The sequence below is a fragment of the Terrapene carolina genome, unplaced genomic scaffold (genome assembly GCF_002925995.2).
Source record: "Terrapene carolina triunguis isolate 2854851 unplaced genomic scaffold, T_m_triunguis-2.0 Scaffold33392, whole genome shotgun sequence".
In the NCBI taxonomy this organism is placed as follows: Eukaryota; Metazoa; Chordata; order Testudines; family Emydidae; genus Terrapene; species Terrapene triunguis.
Genome location: NW_020697743.1, coordinates 1,670,955 through 1,687,959, shown reverse-complemented (window position 1 = coordinate 1,687,959; position 17,005 = coordinate 1,670,955). Strand labels below are relative to the sequence as shown.

The 17,005-nt window shown below is 48.7% G+C and overlaps 1 protein-coding gene across 1 annotated transcript in view; it reads left to right on the top strand.

The window, feature by feature from the left end:
• The first annotated feature begins 9,523 nt into the window (after window positions 1-9,523).
• LOC112114285 (neuronal acetylcholine receptor subunit alpha-6) overlaps window positions 9,524-17,005 on the top strand; it is a 26,983-nt gene continuing 19,501 nt past the window's right edge. The window contains exon 1 of the mRNA XM_024210932.2: window positions 9,524-9,590. The gene's annotated coding sequence lies outside the window, so the exon portion shown is untranslated. The remainder of the gene's footprint in view (window positions 9,591-17,005) is intronic.

Sequence of the window (17,005 nt, the reverse complement as noted above, 5' to 3'; positions counted from 1 at the left end):
GGGGAGACTGCAATGGGTCACTGACAAGTGAACTCTCAGGTTGGAGGGAAGTTAATGGTGGAGTTGCTCAGGGATTGGTCTTGGAACCAATCCCATTTAACATTTTCATAAATGCCCTTGGCACAAAAAGTGGGCGCGGGCTAATAAAATGTGTGGATGACCCAAAGTTGGGAGGTATTGCCAAGACAGAGGAGGACCAGAATATCGTGCAAGAAGATCTGGACAACCTTGAAAACTGGGGTAATAGAAAAGGGGTGACATTTAATAGTGCAAGGTCATGCACTTAGGGACTAACAATAAGAATTTTTGCTATAAACTGGGCATGTATCAGTTGGAAGCGACAGAGAAGGAGAAAGACCTGGCTGTATTGATTGATCACAGGATGACTGAGCTGCCAATGCGATGCAGCTGTGAAAAAGGCTAATATAGTCCTAGGATGCATCAAGCAAGGTATTTCCAGCAGAGATAAGGAAGTGTTAGTACGAGTATATAAGGCATTAGTGAGAGCTCATCTGGAATACTGTGTGCAATTCTGGTCTGCCATGTGGAAAAAAGGTGAATTAAAACTGGAACAGGTGCAGAATTGGGCAACTAGGATGATCAGAGGAATAAAGAACCTACTTGTGAGAGGAGACTTAGGGTATGTCCGCACTGCAATGTAAGCCCAGGGTTAGTGGGACTCAAGTCAGCTGACCTGTGTCAGGGAACCCTGGGCTTGAGCATCTGTCACGGAGTCCCCGGGGCGATGCTCTGGAACTGCTCTGTATGAAGCCAGTCAGGTCTCTGGGGGAGCCTCCTCTCTCTGAGCAGACTGTAGCCAGGGCAAGAAGCTTCCACAGCTTCCACCTTCCTGGGTCTGCCCCCAGAGCATTCAGCATCCCCTTGCGCACTGTGTGCTTCCTGCAGTGAGTCCGCCTGGATGGGGCTGCTGGGAAAGCCAGAGGTCCTGCACCCCAACTCCGGAGTCAGCAGCGACTCAGCCAGCATAAAACAGAAGGTTTATTAGTCGACAGGAACCCAGCATAGAGCAGAGCTTGTTAGCCCGAAATCAGTGACTTTCAGCCAAGCCCATCTTGGGGGACCCCAGGCCAGATGCCTTGGACTCCTACTCTTCCAGTTCCACAGAGCAGACTGCCCTGGACCCCACTGCCTGGTCTCCAGCCTGCCCGTTGCTCCTCCTCCAGTCTTTGTCCTGCTTCCCGGGCACAGTGTCACCTGGTCGCCTCCCGCTCCTGGTTCTCTGGTTACGAAGGGCATTGGCCATCACTTACGTGCAGGCAGCGGGAGCAGCCTCCCCTGCCCCGATGGCCTCAGCAAAAATCTCACACCCAATTCCCACCACCTAGGCATTGGTGCAGTACGGAGGGAAACTGAGGTACACACAGTATTAGTATAGATGGCAGTAAGACTCACATGCAACATAACAAGGTAAAAAAAAAACACTGTCACAGCATCTACATAGTATTTTAACTTTATATTAAGACTTTTTTAACCTGTACTCAAACCCAGGGCACTGGCATCCACACTGCAGTGCGCAGATCTAAGTCAAAGTACCCATATCCCAGAGTCCCTAGTGCCCCCCCTCCCATCCTGCAGTGGGGCCATTCTAGCCCTAGGACCACGGTACACTGTAGGAAAAGTTTGGAACTTACCCTGAACATTACAGGAAATTTGAAGCAGCTGCAGCTCGCTTTGCAAAAGGCTTGATCAGTTCACCCTGCATTGCAAACCCACGAGGCTCTGTGCCAGTGTGCTGGCCGACCGGTGATCAGAGCAGAATGGGTTAATGTGGACCTGAGCTGCTGCCATTTACAAAGGTGGGTGGCTTCCATTTTCACTAGAATGGATTGCAGATTGTTGGGATAGAGGACTAAGGAGGTTGTTCCATGGAATTGTGGGATACTTCTGGCTGACTTCAGGGACCTGAGTTAAGCGAAGCTGTGTCTACACTGTATCTACACTGCAAAGCTCGGGCCAGGGATGAGGGGTTTAGGGTGTGGGAAGGGGCTCGCTGCAGGGGCAGGGGGTTGGGGTGCAGGGGGTGAGGACTCTGGCTGGGGATGAGGGGTTTGGGGTGCAGGAGAGGGCTCCGGGTTTGGAGGGGCTCAGGGTTGGGGCTCGGGGTTGGGGTGCGGGCTTACTTCGGGCAGCTCATGGTCAGCGGTGCAGTGGAGATAAGGCAGGCTCCCTGCCTGTCCTGGCTCCACGCTGCACCCCAGAAGCAGCCAGCAGCAGGTCCGGCTCCTAGGCGGGGGGCCACGGGGCTCCGTGCGCTGCCCCCACCCACAGGCACCACCGCCCCCAGCTCCCATTGGCTGCAGTTCCCGGCCAATGGGAGTGCGGAGCTGGTGCTCAGGGCAGGGGCAGCGCATGGAGTCCTGTGGCCCCCCCGCCTAGGAGCCGGACCTGCTGGCCACTTCTGGGTCACAGCGCGGTGCCAGGACAGGTAGGGACTAGCCTGCCTTAGCCCTGCAGCACCTCTGACCGGACTTTTAACTGGCAGTGCTGATCAGAGTCACCAGGGTCCCTTTTCGACCTGGCGCGGCAACCCTACCGAAGCTCCACAGCAGGAACCAGAGAGACCGTGCATCTGGAGCCCTTTGGGATATTGGCACTCAAACTGAGACCTGGAATCGAAGCTTTTTCATCCTTGAATATGGAGCCACTGCCATGGATTCTCTGAGCTTTACTAAGTAAAGAGCTGCAAATAAAGTCAGTGAGTGAAATCCTGGCCTTGTTGAGGTCAAAGGCAAAATCAGTGATTTCACCTTGTCCATTTACAGAGTTCCTCTCAAGTGTGCTGTTTCTGATGCTGCATCAGATGTGAGCTCTGAGTGAAGGTTTTAGCACATTCAGGCCATTCACAGAGATTTTCTCCACTGGGAGTTCTTTGATGTTGATAATGAGCGAGCTCCATCCGAAGCGTTTCCTGCAATCGGTGAGTGTATTCAGTTCCTCTTCTCTGTGCAGCTCTTGTGTCAGATAAATGCTGAGCAGTGACTGATGCTTTGCCCACATTCAGGACATTACTGTTCTATGTGGAATCTGATGTTCAGTGAGACTTCAGCTGAGTGAAACGTCTCTCACCATCTGGACGTAGGTTGGGCTCTCCCCTGTGCGTGTAGTGTCTCTCTAAGTTCCCTGGAAACTCATATGGTAGAAAGATTAATTCCATGCCTTTGCTACTTTTCCAACCTCCTTGTGGGCTTCCCACGCTGGACCTTGGGAGACAGTCAGATTAGATAATATACCCCAGATAAACAGTATCTTATCTATTTCACTACTCAATGTCTATTGTTTGAAGTAGAGTTGGTCAAAAATAGGGGGGCTTTCTACTGATAATTTTGATGAAAACAACAACAATTTTTTTTTGTCATAACTGAAAATGGAAGTTTACAGGTTTGGGCCAAAAGATTTTTCAATGACAATTCAAAATTTTCCCTGGAAAGCAGACATTTTTTGTTAAAACTTTTAGTTGAGATGAAAACCCAATATTCCATTGAAAAATGGTTTGAAGGGAACATTTTCTTCCAGCCCTAGTTTAAAGTCTCATCAGCAAGAGCAGCTTTTGATATCTTTGTCCTCATGTCATTTGCATATCCACTTTCAGGACTGTCTTACTGCGTTTCTCCTTCCCACTTCACCCGTGATGATCTCCTCTGCTGTTCAGGCTTCTATCAAGGTTTTCTTTTCCTCAAAGCCTCCTTCCCATCAGGAGAACCTCTCCCTTTCAGAACTGGGAGTGGCTGGTAAAGTCACATTCCCATAATTCTCTTGCATCGTCTCCCTATAGGCGTCCCTCTGCTTTTCCTCTGAAAGAAATACAATTGCTCATTGTACTCATTGCTATAAACCTCAGATGCTTTGTCTAAATAGAGTACTTCTCTCTCAGCTACTTTGGTTATATACTTTTGATTGTTTTCTGTTTAGGAAATATTAGATATCTCTGAAGTTCAATGATAGTCATATTAAAATTCCTGGGGATATTGCACAATGCCAATGTAAAAGTGAGTATTCACTTTAAAAAACATATTCCGGTATATGTGGTCTTTAAATTATTGATGTTATCATAGCCAGGTGTATAAATAATACATCACTTTATGCTGTGCATAGTTGGCGGTTTATTTCCATTACATTCCTCCTGGGATGTGTATTTGTTTTTTAAAGCTTTGGTTTCACTTTTGAGATTAAGGAGAGCTGATGTTTATGGAAAGACAGTAAACAAAATGTTTGTTCATGCAGAAGAAACATAGACTGCCTACCAAGAAAGTGTGATCACACCAAATAAAGACTCATATCACGGCAGGCCAACCCATAGATTTTATAAAACCGAAAAGCCTTTTTAGTCATTTTTTTCTCATACAAAACTAAAGGTGTTAAGATACGATTTATTTGTAGTTACATGTAATGGATCAGATTGTCCATAAAACGAACAGAAGGGTCATTGTTAATGTTCCAGAACCCCTGGAAGCCAGTGGGCGTGTTGCTGTTGACCCAATATTTGTATTGTTAATTGTTCTTGCGCATGTTGCCCGTACTCTCTCTGTGTGGCACCGTTTAAAGAGAGAGCCAGGGCTGCGTGCAGCATTCCCAGAGCTGTTGTCCTTAAGCAGCAAGAATTCCCGGAGTGGGAGTTGACTTTAATTCACTCTCTCACTTGGTGTGATGATGGGGACAGGGCCAAGGCTAGGACGGGCAGCGCCTGAGGAGGAAGGGAGTCTGGGGAGGCTGGATCGAGGGAGGCTGGGCAAAGGAGGTGGAGCAGGGAAGGATAAGGTGTGTCTGAGGGGCTGGAGATTGCTGGGCTGAGATGATGGGAGGAAAGATGGCAGAGTTTGTGGAGGGGAGATGGGCTGTAAAGAGGTGGGGGAACACGAGAAAGAGAGATGGAAACGAGGAGCCATCAGGCAAGCGTGTGGTTCCTCAAGTCCCAGAGCGTGTCAGTGGCAGCACCAGGCATAGCACCCGGCATGCCTGCACTATCAACTAAGCGACGTAGCTCCCTTCTCCCCAGCAGAGACTCCTCCCTCTCTTTCGCTCACTCCTGGCAGCTCCCACTTGCACACAAGGGCGCTCTGCTAGAGGAGCTACTTGCTGCTCTGACCTGAGCTGCGGGAAAGGAGGTGAGGAGTTGAGGTTGGCAGCTGGCTGAACCTGCAACGAACATGGGAGCTACCCCTGAGACCAGCTGTGGGGGAGCATGGAGGGAATCAGGCAGACACCATTTTGAAGGAGGCACCTGTTGCATTTTTCTCTCCTGTGGTCCCTAGAGCAGCCACCACAGTGTTTTTGGTTTTGAAAGAGACTTAGGGTATTGCAGCTTCCCACGTGTGCTCCTCATCCTCCTCACCCTGCTATGCCTTCCGCCACCTCCTACAGGTGAGGGGAGCTGGGAAAGTGATCTTTGTCAGCTTCATCCACACCCAGAACAAAGCAGCAGGGAGGCAAGAGAAAAAAATGTTTGGTGCAGCGTCCCAGCCCTTCCCAGCCAGCCAGCCCTGCCGTCAGAACTTTTAAAGCAAGCAGAAAAACTCTGCAGGAGTTTCTGTCCTGGGTGAGATTTTTTGCCTTTCTGAATCTTTTTTCATTCTGATTCAGAATTAAAAGGTGGAACTTCCCACAGAACAGAGATTTTCAAAAAGAATTATTTCCCAAAACCCAAAATGGAATTTTTCAAACATTTTCCAGGCTAGCTTCACGGCTGCCCAACTGGCTGGCTGGATCCCCAGCCAGCCGAACTCTCACCAGGTGGCAGCCTGGCAATCTGGTGAGCCAGGAACCCAGCTAGCCTGGGAAACTACCCACTCACCAGGTGGGCTGCCAAGGAGCCGGACAGCCCAAGGAGGCAGGTGGGGAAACTGGCAGGGAACCAGACAGGTTTTTATCAGAAACCTGCCTGGTTTCCACTGAAAATGTTGATGAAACTGAGACATTCCCATGTAGAATCAACATTTTCTGATGGAAAAATGGTCAGAAGTTTCTAAGGGAACAGCTCTACAGCCACTGTAAAAGTTCCCTTGCAGAGACTTTACAATAGGCAGCTAGGCTGGGGGAGGCTGCTGTGCACTGCTGCTGCCTTCGGAGTCAGCTGCACCCAGGCCATAACCACTCAGAACCAGAGACTGGAGAATTGCAATAAACCAGCCTTGACATAACTACCTTCATGTGTTCTTACCAGGCAAAAGTCTCCGGCTAGCAGTGTGTAGCAAGTCATGCAATGATCTTAGTAACAGATGCATGCTCATCGATAAGGCTAAGTCAGATGATGAAATAATAAAGCCATAGATTATTAAGACCAGAAGGAATCACTCTAATCCTCCAGTCTGATTGCCAGTGTAACACAAACCAGCAAATTTTACCCAGTGATTCCTGCTTCTGGCCCATAAGTTCTGGTTGAGCTAGGCCATCTCTTTTAGAGACATCCAGTTTTGATTTAAAAACTTCAACTGACAAAGAATCAAATCTTCTTCCCAGGCAGGTACTTATAGATTATGATAAGTTCACTTCTATCCTCGCTTTGGATGCCATTCAAGCTTTCAGTGCCCGACTATGGAATCAATCATTTGTTGTCCAATACAATTTCTAGTATAGGAGTGTTTCTCAGAGCATGTACATAAACCTCTTATGTTTTGGTTTCCAGTTCATTAGTAGTATTATGGTAATGCCTAGAGGCCCCACCTGAAATTGTGTTAGGTGCTGCATGGGTATGTAATAAGAGAAAGTCCCTAACCCAAAGAGTTTACAATCCAAATAGACAAGACAGACCAAGGGTGGGAGGGGAAACAGAGGCGCACGGAAGGGAAGGGACTTGCCCAAAGTCAAACAGCAGATCATTTGCAGAACCGAGAAGAGAACACAGCATGTCTGTGCCCCAGTCTTGTGCCCTGGGCTACGCTGCTTTGCCTTGTAGTAATAGAGAGAACTGGTTGGAAAGTTGAGTGTATCTGTGTCAGATATTTAAAAATGAAAATGCAGATCACACCTTCTTATAAGAGGGAACATGAATTAGAATGATCCAAGATTGGACCTCCAGCCCTGATCTTCTGTGTGCTTTGGAAAAGCCATGACTCAAATTTAGACCTGAATCCAAACTTCAACGCTTGGTACGAGTTTTGTGTAAAGCACCATCATTCTGTCCTAACATTGAAAGTTACAGAGTACATAGCGAGTTTATCGTGATCCTCATAAAATAGAGATCTTGTGGCTTTCTAACAGCCAAAACCATATCCCTGCTGCAGTAGCTATCTCCCTGGCAAAGATGTCCTATAGAGAGGGTGCTAAAAAAAACCCTCCTTAGTATTAGGAAGCAGCTGTGGTGCTCTGCCCAGCTGTAAGTCTTTCTTGCATTGTCAAAGTGCACGTTATCTCTTGCATGAGCCATCTTTTCTTCTGAAATGAGTTCAACGCACAACACTGAGTCAGCTCATTAACATTGGATGAAAGCACATAGAAGCTTTTGAGTCAATGATCCCTCTGCAGCAATTAAGAAAGTGGGGAATGAGAGGTGACTAAACCTAGGACAAGCCACGTATTCTTAAAGCTTGTATCTGGCAACTTGATACTACAATGGTGGGTACATCAGACATGCCACTGGCAAGTGATCGATTTACTTCGCTTACCCACGGCTTCATCTGCTCTCTGTTATACCAATGACTGAACAATAGAGCGGTGCGAATAACTGATTGTTCAGTTCACTGCATGCAGTGTTGTAGCCATGTCGGTCCCAAGATATTTGAGAGAACAGGGGCGTGACATCATATGAAAAGTTGGTCCACTAAAAGATATTCCTTCACCCACTTTGTTTTTTCAGTTCACTGGCAATACCAAAAGTTTGGAAGAGAAATCGTTTTGGGTCAACCAAAACGTTTTTGGAACCAAAAAGTTGAAGAAAAATTCATTTTGTTTTTTAGGTTTTTTAACCTCCTGGAATTTTTTTAATTCACCCATTTTGATGGCGGTTCCTCCTCCTCCTTTCTCTGGACCTGATTCAAAGCCCACTGAAGTCTCCTGGACTTCAGTGGGCTTTAGATGGGGCCCTCTTTCAGCATTCCTGTTTGGTCTTCTCTTCCCTCTTTCCTTGATCCCTGGGTGACCCCACCCACTTCAAACATCACCTTATATGCTAATGTCCCAGACCTATTTTTTCACCCCAACCTCTACATTTCTGTCTATTTATTAGCAACTGAAAAGAGGTGGTTAGAACAGAAATACTTTCTCACCCTTAACTATAGCATTTGCTTCTGTACTACAAAGGCATTTTCTTCTGTTTCTGTCATCAGTGCATGTCACGTGTGGAAATTAATAGTATTTGTTTCAGCCAGTCGTTTATACTGGATTGATCTCACACAACAGGGATTCTTTTTTAGAGCAACCATCTAGATAGGAAGTTATTATGCAGAGGTGTCTTTAACCACATTTGGGGCTTCTGTTCCCCATTTGTAAAATAAGGTGATTATTTCTCCAGCCTTTTACCTGGCCTGTCTCCATAAACCTTCATCCTGCAAAGACACACGTGCTTAATATGCTGTGGGTGGGGGAAGTCAATGGCATTACGCACTGAGCATAAAGTCATACGTGTGTCTGTCATTGCAGGGCTGGGGCCTGGGGCAAAGGGCTGTCTCTTACTCTGTATAAATACAATGTATGCTGGAATGGAGCCCCGCTTTCCGTTCAGACTGCTAGGCACGCCTGCCAAATTAATAATAATGATGATTTTTCAATACTCTGTGAATCCACTCCAGTACCAGAGGTTTAGTGATACATGTGCCACACTGTATATATAACACTATAGCAGGGCATTGGAACTGTGAGCTGCTGGGGTAGGGACCATCTTTCTCGAATGTCTGGAAAACACCTAGGCACCTTGTGGGCTCTACAGTACAATAATAACAATGCTACAATGAGCCGTTATAGCATGTAATGCAATATCTGTCTCAAAGTTCAGATGGTTTCTGATTATTGAACCTAGATAATATCACTTCTCCCGCTGCAGAAAAGCTCCCCATCTAGAAAGGTGAGGGGGGGGGGTCACCTGCATATCCTGCTAGACGTACACGCAGGATCTGTGGAGAAGCCACACCAAAGAACAGTTAGATCTGCTGCTTGTGGGCAAATGTTGTCGACTTAGTGGGAGTGCTGTCTGGCTTTCCTAAGGGCTGGTGGTGATCTCCCCCCTCCCACAAACACAGCTCCCCTTCTGCTCTTGCTTTGTCACACAGACCCTGGCAGGGGTGGAGGGTGACAGGAAATGTGGCGATTCACCTGACACTAATCAGTTTTGTTCCCTTTTCTGCACACAGCATGAGCTCTCTTCTCCTGGTAGTAGTCAGAGCGACAGTGCGCGGTTTGTAATGATCCTCTGGCTGCAGATTTTGCTTTGAATGCAGAACTGAAATACGTCTTTACATCACCGAGACCGATCAAGAACTGAGGGTCGCGTGCTCCTTGTGTCCTGTTCCTTTGCTTTTCCAAACCTCTCTTCTCAAAAGGGAGTTGTAGTCCTGTTTGGACAATGCTTTCGGAGAAGTGTCTAGGATGTTTTTATTCCAGCTTCTGGCTGTGGGCATATGCGTTCGTGTCCTTGATTAAAGGTAGGTTTCTTTTTATCTTGTCTCTGAGAAATCGATTTAGCCCTTTCCTCCTCTTATTTTCCTCGATTCAGCTTGATTGAAAGTTTTAACCAATTGTTTAACTTAAAATAACCTTGTGTAAAAGTCCAGGATACTAAACATGTGGTTGTTTATTAAACCAAATTTTAAGAATGTGTTTTCTTAAAACATTTCATTCTGGTTTGATTCAATGAGAAAAATGCCTCTAGAGTATCATGGAAAATAGGAGATAAAGTGATGTAGTGTTAAGCCACTGCTAACTAACAAGGGCTAAAGGTGTAAGGTTCTGTGCATGTTTTGCATTCATATTTATGAAAGTTAGAAGTTTCTCACTAAATATTCATTTAGCTTCAGTTGTGTGATACATTTTTCAAAAGCACTTGCATGACTTTGGACCAGACGCCATCACTGAGTTTCAAAGGGACGTGTCCTTCCCAAGTGACTTAGAAACTTTGGAAAATCCCACCCTTCATAGTCACCAGGACTCCATTATTGTGAATTACCGTATCACTTTATATGGTACAAATAAAATGGGTTTTAACATTGAGACAAATGTGAAAATAAATGAAATCCCTGGAACTGGGGAAGCTCGGAACACCTACCTGCCGAACAACATCTTGTTTCAAAATGTTACTTTAGCTTATAGATCTAGGGCCAGGACCATTAAAAAGACAATAGCTATTGTACTTTATCCAGAATATTTCAAACATGCTCTTCTTGGTCTCATTCATACCTCACTCCTCTTTAATCTCTGTCACTCTGGCTGGCAGGTATCGCTTTTGCTCACTCTTCCTTAGAGGCAAATGAAACAGTGTAGGGAAACATTGAATTTTGTCCCAAGAGTCTTTGAGGAGCAGCTCATTCTCCCACGTACAAACTGCAGACAGCCTGGTTTCACGGGACAGTGACCAAAGAGACAGGAGAACTGAAAAAGCGATTGCATTTCGTTTGTAGTAGGTGCAATAAATATGCAAACATAAAAAATATATAATAATTATTTGAACCGTCTTTTCTAGAATTTGCAGATTAGACATAACAAAATATAAGGTCATAGGTAGAATGTTAAAAATGTCTGTCCATAAATGGAAGAAAAAATCCTATTTACCAACATTTCAGATTCTAATATTGGTATCAAATGTGGGCTGATTTTATTTCACCCTAGAGGAAGAAATGTCATTTTCAAAGCGTAGCAACAGTGGGCCTACAAATGATACGTCGTCTTTGACAATGACAGGCTGCGTAGCTCAGTTTGAGCCATGCCTGGAGCCTGAAGTCAGCAAAGATCTCATTGAAAGTAAGACGCAAATGTTTAGATGAGGCTAGTTAAGAGTTGGAACAGCTTGCCAATGAGTGAGGTACATTTTCCATCACTTGCAGTCTTGAAATGAAGTGTGGGTGTCTTTCATTTAGATGTGCTTCAGTTCAACAGTAAGTCAGGGGGCTTGCTGCAGGACTAGTGGGTGAAATTCTGGCCTTAATGGATGTAATCTATTGGGTAGATAATAAATGCACCCTTGAAATAAATAAATAAATGAAGTGTGTGAGATCTACCTAAGATCTGAGCAATGGAATGCCTTGCAATGGGCTGCTTTAGGATAGACGTGCATATCATATTTGTCCTCCTTCTCCTCATTTACATTTCTGGCTATGGCGTCACCTGTTGAAGAGGGACGTGTTACCTACTCCTAAGGTGGAACATTTACCATGATTTAAAGAGCAATTCCCACTATTCTTAGGCCTGGTCTACACTACGAGTTTAGGTCGACTTTAGCTGCGTTAAATCGAATTAAGCCTGGACACGTTCACACGACGAAGCCCTTTCTTTCGACTTAAAGGGCCCTTTAAACCAGTTTCTTAACACCACCTCCGACGAGGGGATTAGCGATAAAATCGGCCTTAGGGGGTCGGAATTGGGTGTGTGTGGACGGAATTCGACGTTATTGGCCTCCGGGAGCTATCCCACAGTGCTTCATTGTGACCGCTCTGGACAGCACTCTCAACTCAGATGCACTGGCCAGGTAGACAGGAAAAGCCCCGCGAAAGTTTGAATTTCATTTCCTGTTTGCTGAGCGTGGAGAGCACAGGTCGCTCATCAGCACAGGTAGCCGTGATGGAGTCCCAGGATCGCAAAAGAGCTCCAGCATGGACAGAACGGGAGGTTCGGGATCTGATCTCCATATGGGGAGATGAATCAGTGCTGGCCGAACTCCGAAGCAGTAAACGAAATGGCAAAATATTAGAAAAGGTCTCCAGGGCCATGAAGGACAGAGGCCATAACAGGGACGCACAGCAGTGCCGCGTGAAAATTAAGGAGCTAAGGCAAGCCTACCACAAAGCCAGAGAGGCAAACGGAAGGTCCGGGGCTGAGCCACAAACATGCCGCTACTACGCAGAGCTGCATGCCATTCTAGGGGGTGCAGCCACCACTACTCCAACCATGTGCTATGAGTCCCTCACTGGAGAAACACACAGGGAAGCGGGTTCTGGGGACGAGGAAGATGAGCATGAAGATAATGTAAATAGCTCACAGCAGCAAGGAAGCGGAGAAACCAGTTTCCCCAACAGCCAGGATATGTTTATCACCCTGGACCTGGAACCAGTAACCCCCGAACTCACCCAAGACCCTGTGGGCACACAGGGGACCTCTGGTGAGTGTACCTTTGTAAATATTACACATGGTTTAAAAGCAAGCGTGTTTAATGATTAATGATTAATTTGCCCTGGCAATCGCGGCCAGTACAGCTACTGGAAAAGTCTGTTAACGTGTATGGGGATGGAGCGGAAATCCTCCAGGGACATCTCCAGAAAGCTCTCCTTCATGTACTCCCAAAGCCTTTGCAAAAGGTTTCTGGGGAGGGCTGTCTTATCCCGTCCGCCATGGTAGGACACTTTACCACGCCAGGCCAGTAGCACGTAGTCTGGAATCATTGCATAACAAAGCATGGCAGCATATGGTCCCAGTGTTTGCTGGCATGCAGACAACATCCATTCCTTATCTCTCTTTGTTATCCTCAGGAGAGTGATATCATTCACGGTCACCTGGTTAAAATGGGGCAATTTTATTAAGGGGACATTCAGAGGTGCCCCTTCCTGGTCTGCTGAACAGAAATATTCCCCACTGTTAGCCACGCGGTGGGGGGAGGGGTGAAGTGATCATCCCAGAGAATTGGGTGTGTGGGGGAGGGTTATTAGGTGGGTTTGTGCTGCACGTTAACCCTGAAACCGCAGCAGCCCCTCCTTTTACATTGCAAACCCATTTGAAATGGCCAACCCAACGGGTGCTTGGTATGGTTAATGATAGCAGTACTCTTTGAAACCATCCCCACATGTTAAGAAGGTTAAAAAAGCCAAAAGACTGTGTCTTACCATGGCTGCCTGCAAGCTGAAATCTGTGACCTGGCACTGCGTGAGTGATCTCTCACACCAAACAGGCAGGCCCTCAATATAAGAGGAAAAATGCGACCTTGTAACGAAAGCACATCTGCTGTGTAGTGTGAACAGCAAAATGTAACGTGAAAGAGTGTACACATTGTTCTCTAAAATGTATCTTTTTTAACCACCTCTCCCTTCTCATCCACCAGCTGCAAATCATTCTCCTTCACAGAGGCTCGTGAATATTCGAAAAAGGAAGCGAAGGACGCGTGATGAAATGTTTACAGAACTTCAGACTGCCTCCCACGCTGACAGAGCCCAGCAGAATGCGTGGAGGCAGTCAATGACTGATTACCGAAAAGCCCAATATGAGCAAGAGGAGAGGTGGCGGGCTGAATCGCGGGCTGAGGAGGAGAGGTGGCGGGCTGAATCGCGGGAGGAACAGAGGAAGTTGCGGGCTGAAGATGAGAGGTGGCGTCAGCTTGCACACAGAAAGCAAGAGTCCATGCTCCGGCTGCTGGAGCATCAAACTGATATGCTCCAGCGTATGGTTGAGCTGCAGGAAAGGCAGCAGGAGCACAGACCGCCACTACAGCCCCTGTGTAACCAACAGCCCTCCTTCCCAAGTCCCATTGCCTCCTCACCCAGACGCCCAAGAACACGGTGGGGGGGCCTCCGGCCACACAGTCACTCCAGCCCAGATGATTTCCCGAGCAATAAGTGTTAAAGTTTTAAAGTTTTAAACTGCAGTGTGTCCTTTTCCTTCCCTCCTCCCCCACCCATCCCGGGCTACCTTTGCAATTATCCCACTAGTTGTGTGATGAAGTAATAAAGAATGCATGAATGTGAAGTAAAAGACGGTTACTCACCGTTGTAACTGTTGTTCTTCGAGATGTGTTGCTCATATCCATTCCAGTTAGGTGTGTGCGCGCCGCGTGCACGATCGTCGGAAGATTTTTACCCTAGCAACACCCGGTGGGTCGGCTGTGGAGCCCCCTGGAGTGGCGCCGTTATGGCGCTGGATATATACCCCAGCCGACCCAGCGCCCCCTCAGTTCCTTCTTGCCGGCTACTCCGACAGTGGGGAAGGGGGGCGGGTTTGGAATGGATATGAGCAACACATCTCGAAGAACAACAGTTACAACGGTGAGTAACCGTCTTTTCTTCTTCGAGTGCTTGCTCATATCCATTCCAGTTAGGTGACTCCCAAGCCCCACCTAGGAGGCGGGGTCGGAGTGAGACATTGCTGTGTGCAAAACCGCTGACCCGAAAGCAGCATCGTCTCTGGATTGTTGCACCAGGGCATAGTGAGTAGCGAATGTGTGGACCGAAGACCACACTGCAGCTCTACAAATGTCCTGGATCGGGACTTGAGCCAGGAAGGCAGTCGAGGAGGCCTGGGCCCTCATGGAGTGAGCAGTGAGGCGTGGCGTTGGTACACCGGCCAGGTCGTAGCAAGCACGAATGCAGGACGTAATCCAAGAGGACAGGCACTGTGAAGAGACCGGTGAGCCTTTCATCCGGTCGGCCACCGCAACGAAGAGTTGCGTCGTCTTCCTAAATGGCTTTGTACGGTCAATATAGAAAGCCAGGGCCCCGCGAACGTCCAAAGAATGTAAACGCTGGTCTTGACGAGTAGCGTGCGGTTTCGGATGGAAGACAGGGAGAAATATATCCTGGTTCACGTGGAAAGGCGACACCACCTTTGGAAGAAAGGCGGGATGGGGGCGAAGCTGCACCTTGTCCTTATGGAACACCGTGTAAGGGGGCTCGGATGTCAGCGCCCTAAGTTCCGAGACGCGCCGTGCTGAGGTGATGGCTACGAGGAAGGCTGTCTTCCAAGACAAGTACAGGAGTGAGCAGGTCGCCAATGGTTCAAACGGAGGCCCTGTGAGCCTGGAGAGGACGAGGTTGAGGTCCCACGTCGGAACCGGCTGTCGTTGCTGTGGGTACAGCCGGTCTAAGCCCTTGAGGAATCTAACGACCATCGGGTTAGAGAAGACCGAGGACGTGAGTTCTCCTGGGTGGAAAGCGGAAATAGCGGCGAGGTGAACCTTGATTGAGGATGTCGCCAAGCCTTGCTGTCTTAGGGACAGGAGGTATTCCAGTATCAAGGGGATAGGAGCCTGCGAGGGAGACGTAGCTCGTTGCTCACACCAACAGGAGAACCTCTTCCACTTGGCTAAATAAGTGGCCCGCGTAGAGGGCTTTCTACTTCCCAGCAGGACCTGTTGGACGGCCTGCGAGCACTGTCGCTCTATCCGACTCAACCATGGAGCATCCACGCCGTGAGGTGGAGTGACTGCAGGTCAGGGTGACACAACCGGCCGTGGTCCTGAGAGATGAGATCCGGACTCAAGGGGAGCGTGATCGGCCTCTGTACTGACAGCTCCAGCAGTGTGGTGTACCAGTGCTGTCTCGGCCAAGCGGGAGCGACTAGAATTACCCGTGCCTGGTCCCTGCGGATCTTGAGCAGCACCCTGTGGACCAGCGGGAATGGAGGAAAGGCGTAGAACAGATGGTCTTTCCATGCCATGAGGAAGGCGTCTGACTGAGAGCCTGGGGCTCGCCCGTGCAGGGAGCAGAATGCCTGGCACTTCCTGTTGGCCCGAGATGCGAACAGGTCGATCTGGGGAAACCCCCACCTCTGGAAGACGGAATAGATGATGTCCGGGCGAATCGACCACTCGTGCGTCTGGAAGGACCTGCTGAGACGGTCCGCCAGCGTACTCTGGACTCCAGGCAGGAATGACGCCGTGAGATGTATCGAGTGGGCGATGCAGAAGTCCCACAGGCGAATGGCCTCTTGGCATAGGGGAGATGAGCGGGCTCCGCCTTGCTTGTTGATGTAAAACATGGCCGTGGTGTTGTCAGTGAGAATCAGCACGCAACGGCCCTGTAGCAAGCCAGGCGCACCGCCATCAGCTCTCGGACGTTGATGTGCAGGGCTAGTTGGGACGCGGACCACAGGCCTTGGGTATGGTGCTCCCCCAGGTGAGCGCCCCATCCTAGAGATGAAGCGTCCGTAACTAGGTGGAGGGAGGGCTGTGGGGCGTGAAAGGGCACTCCTGCACAGACCGCCGTGCGATCCGTCCACCAGGTGAGGGAGGCCAAGACCGAGGCCGGAACCGTGACCACCATGTTCAGGTCGTCTCGATGAGGACGGTAAACCGATGACACCCAAGTCTGCAGTGGGCGAAGTCGCAGCCTGGCGTGCCTGGTTACGTAGGTACACGAGGCCATGTGGCCCAAAAGGGCAAGGCATGTTCTTATGGTGGTAATTGGGAAGGCCCTGAGTCCTTGAATGACGCTTGAGATGGTATGAAAGCGGCTGTCTGGCAGGATGGCTCGGGCACGTCTGGAGTTCAGGATTGCTCCAATGAACTCTATTCTCTGAGTTGGTACTAGAGTGGACTTCTCTCCGTTGAGTAGAATGCCCAGCTCGTGGAAAGTGTGTGTCACTATGTGGACATGAGTCTGCACTTGGTCTCTGGTGCGGCCGCGTACCAGCCAGTCGTCCAAGTACGGGAACAGCTGTATCCCTTGTCGACGAAGGAAGGCCGCGACGACTGCCAGACACTTTGTGAACACCCTGGGAGCCGAGGACAAGCCGAAGGGAAGGACTGCGAATTGGTAGTGCACCCTGTTTACTACAAATCGCAGGAAGCGCCTGTGGGGCGGATAAATCGCTATATGGAAATAAGCGTCCTTCATGTCGAGGGCGGCGAACCAGTCTCCAGGATCCAGTGAAGGGATGATGGTCCCCAATGACACCATGCGGAACTTCAACTTTACTATGAATTTGTTGAGTCCGCGCAAGTCTAAGATGGGCCGTAGACCCCCTTTTGACTTGGGTATCAGGAAGTAGCGGGAGTAAAACCCCCTGCCCCTTAGCTCCGATGGAACCTCCTCTATGGCCCCCATAGCGAGGAGCCCAAAAACCTCCTGTGTAAGGAGTTGCTCGTGAGAAGGGTCCCTGAAGAGGGACGGGGAGGGGGAGTGGGAGGGGGGGGGGCGGGGAAAAC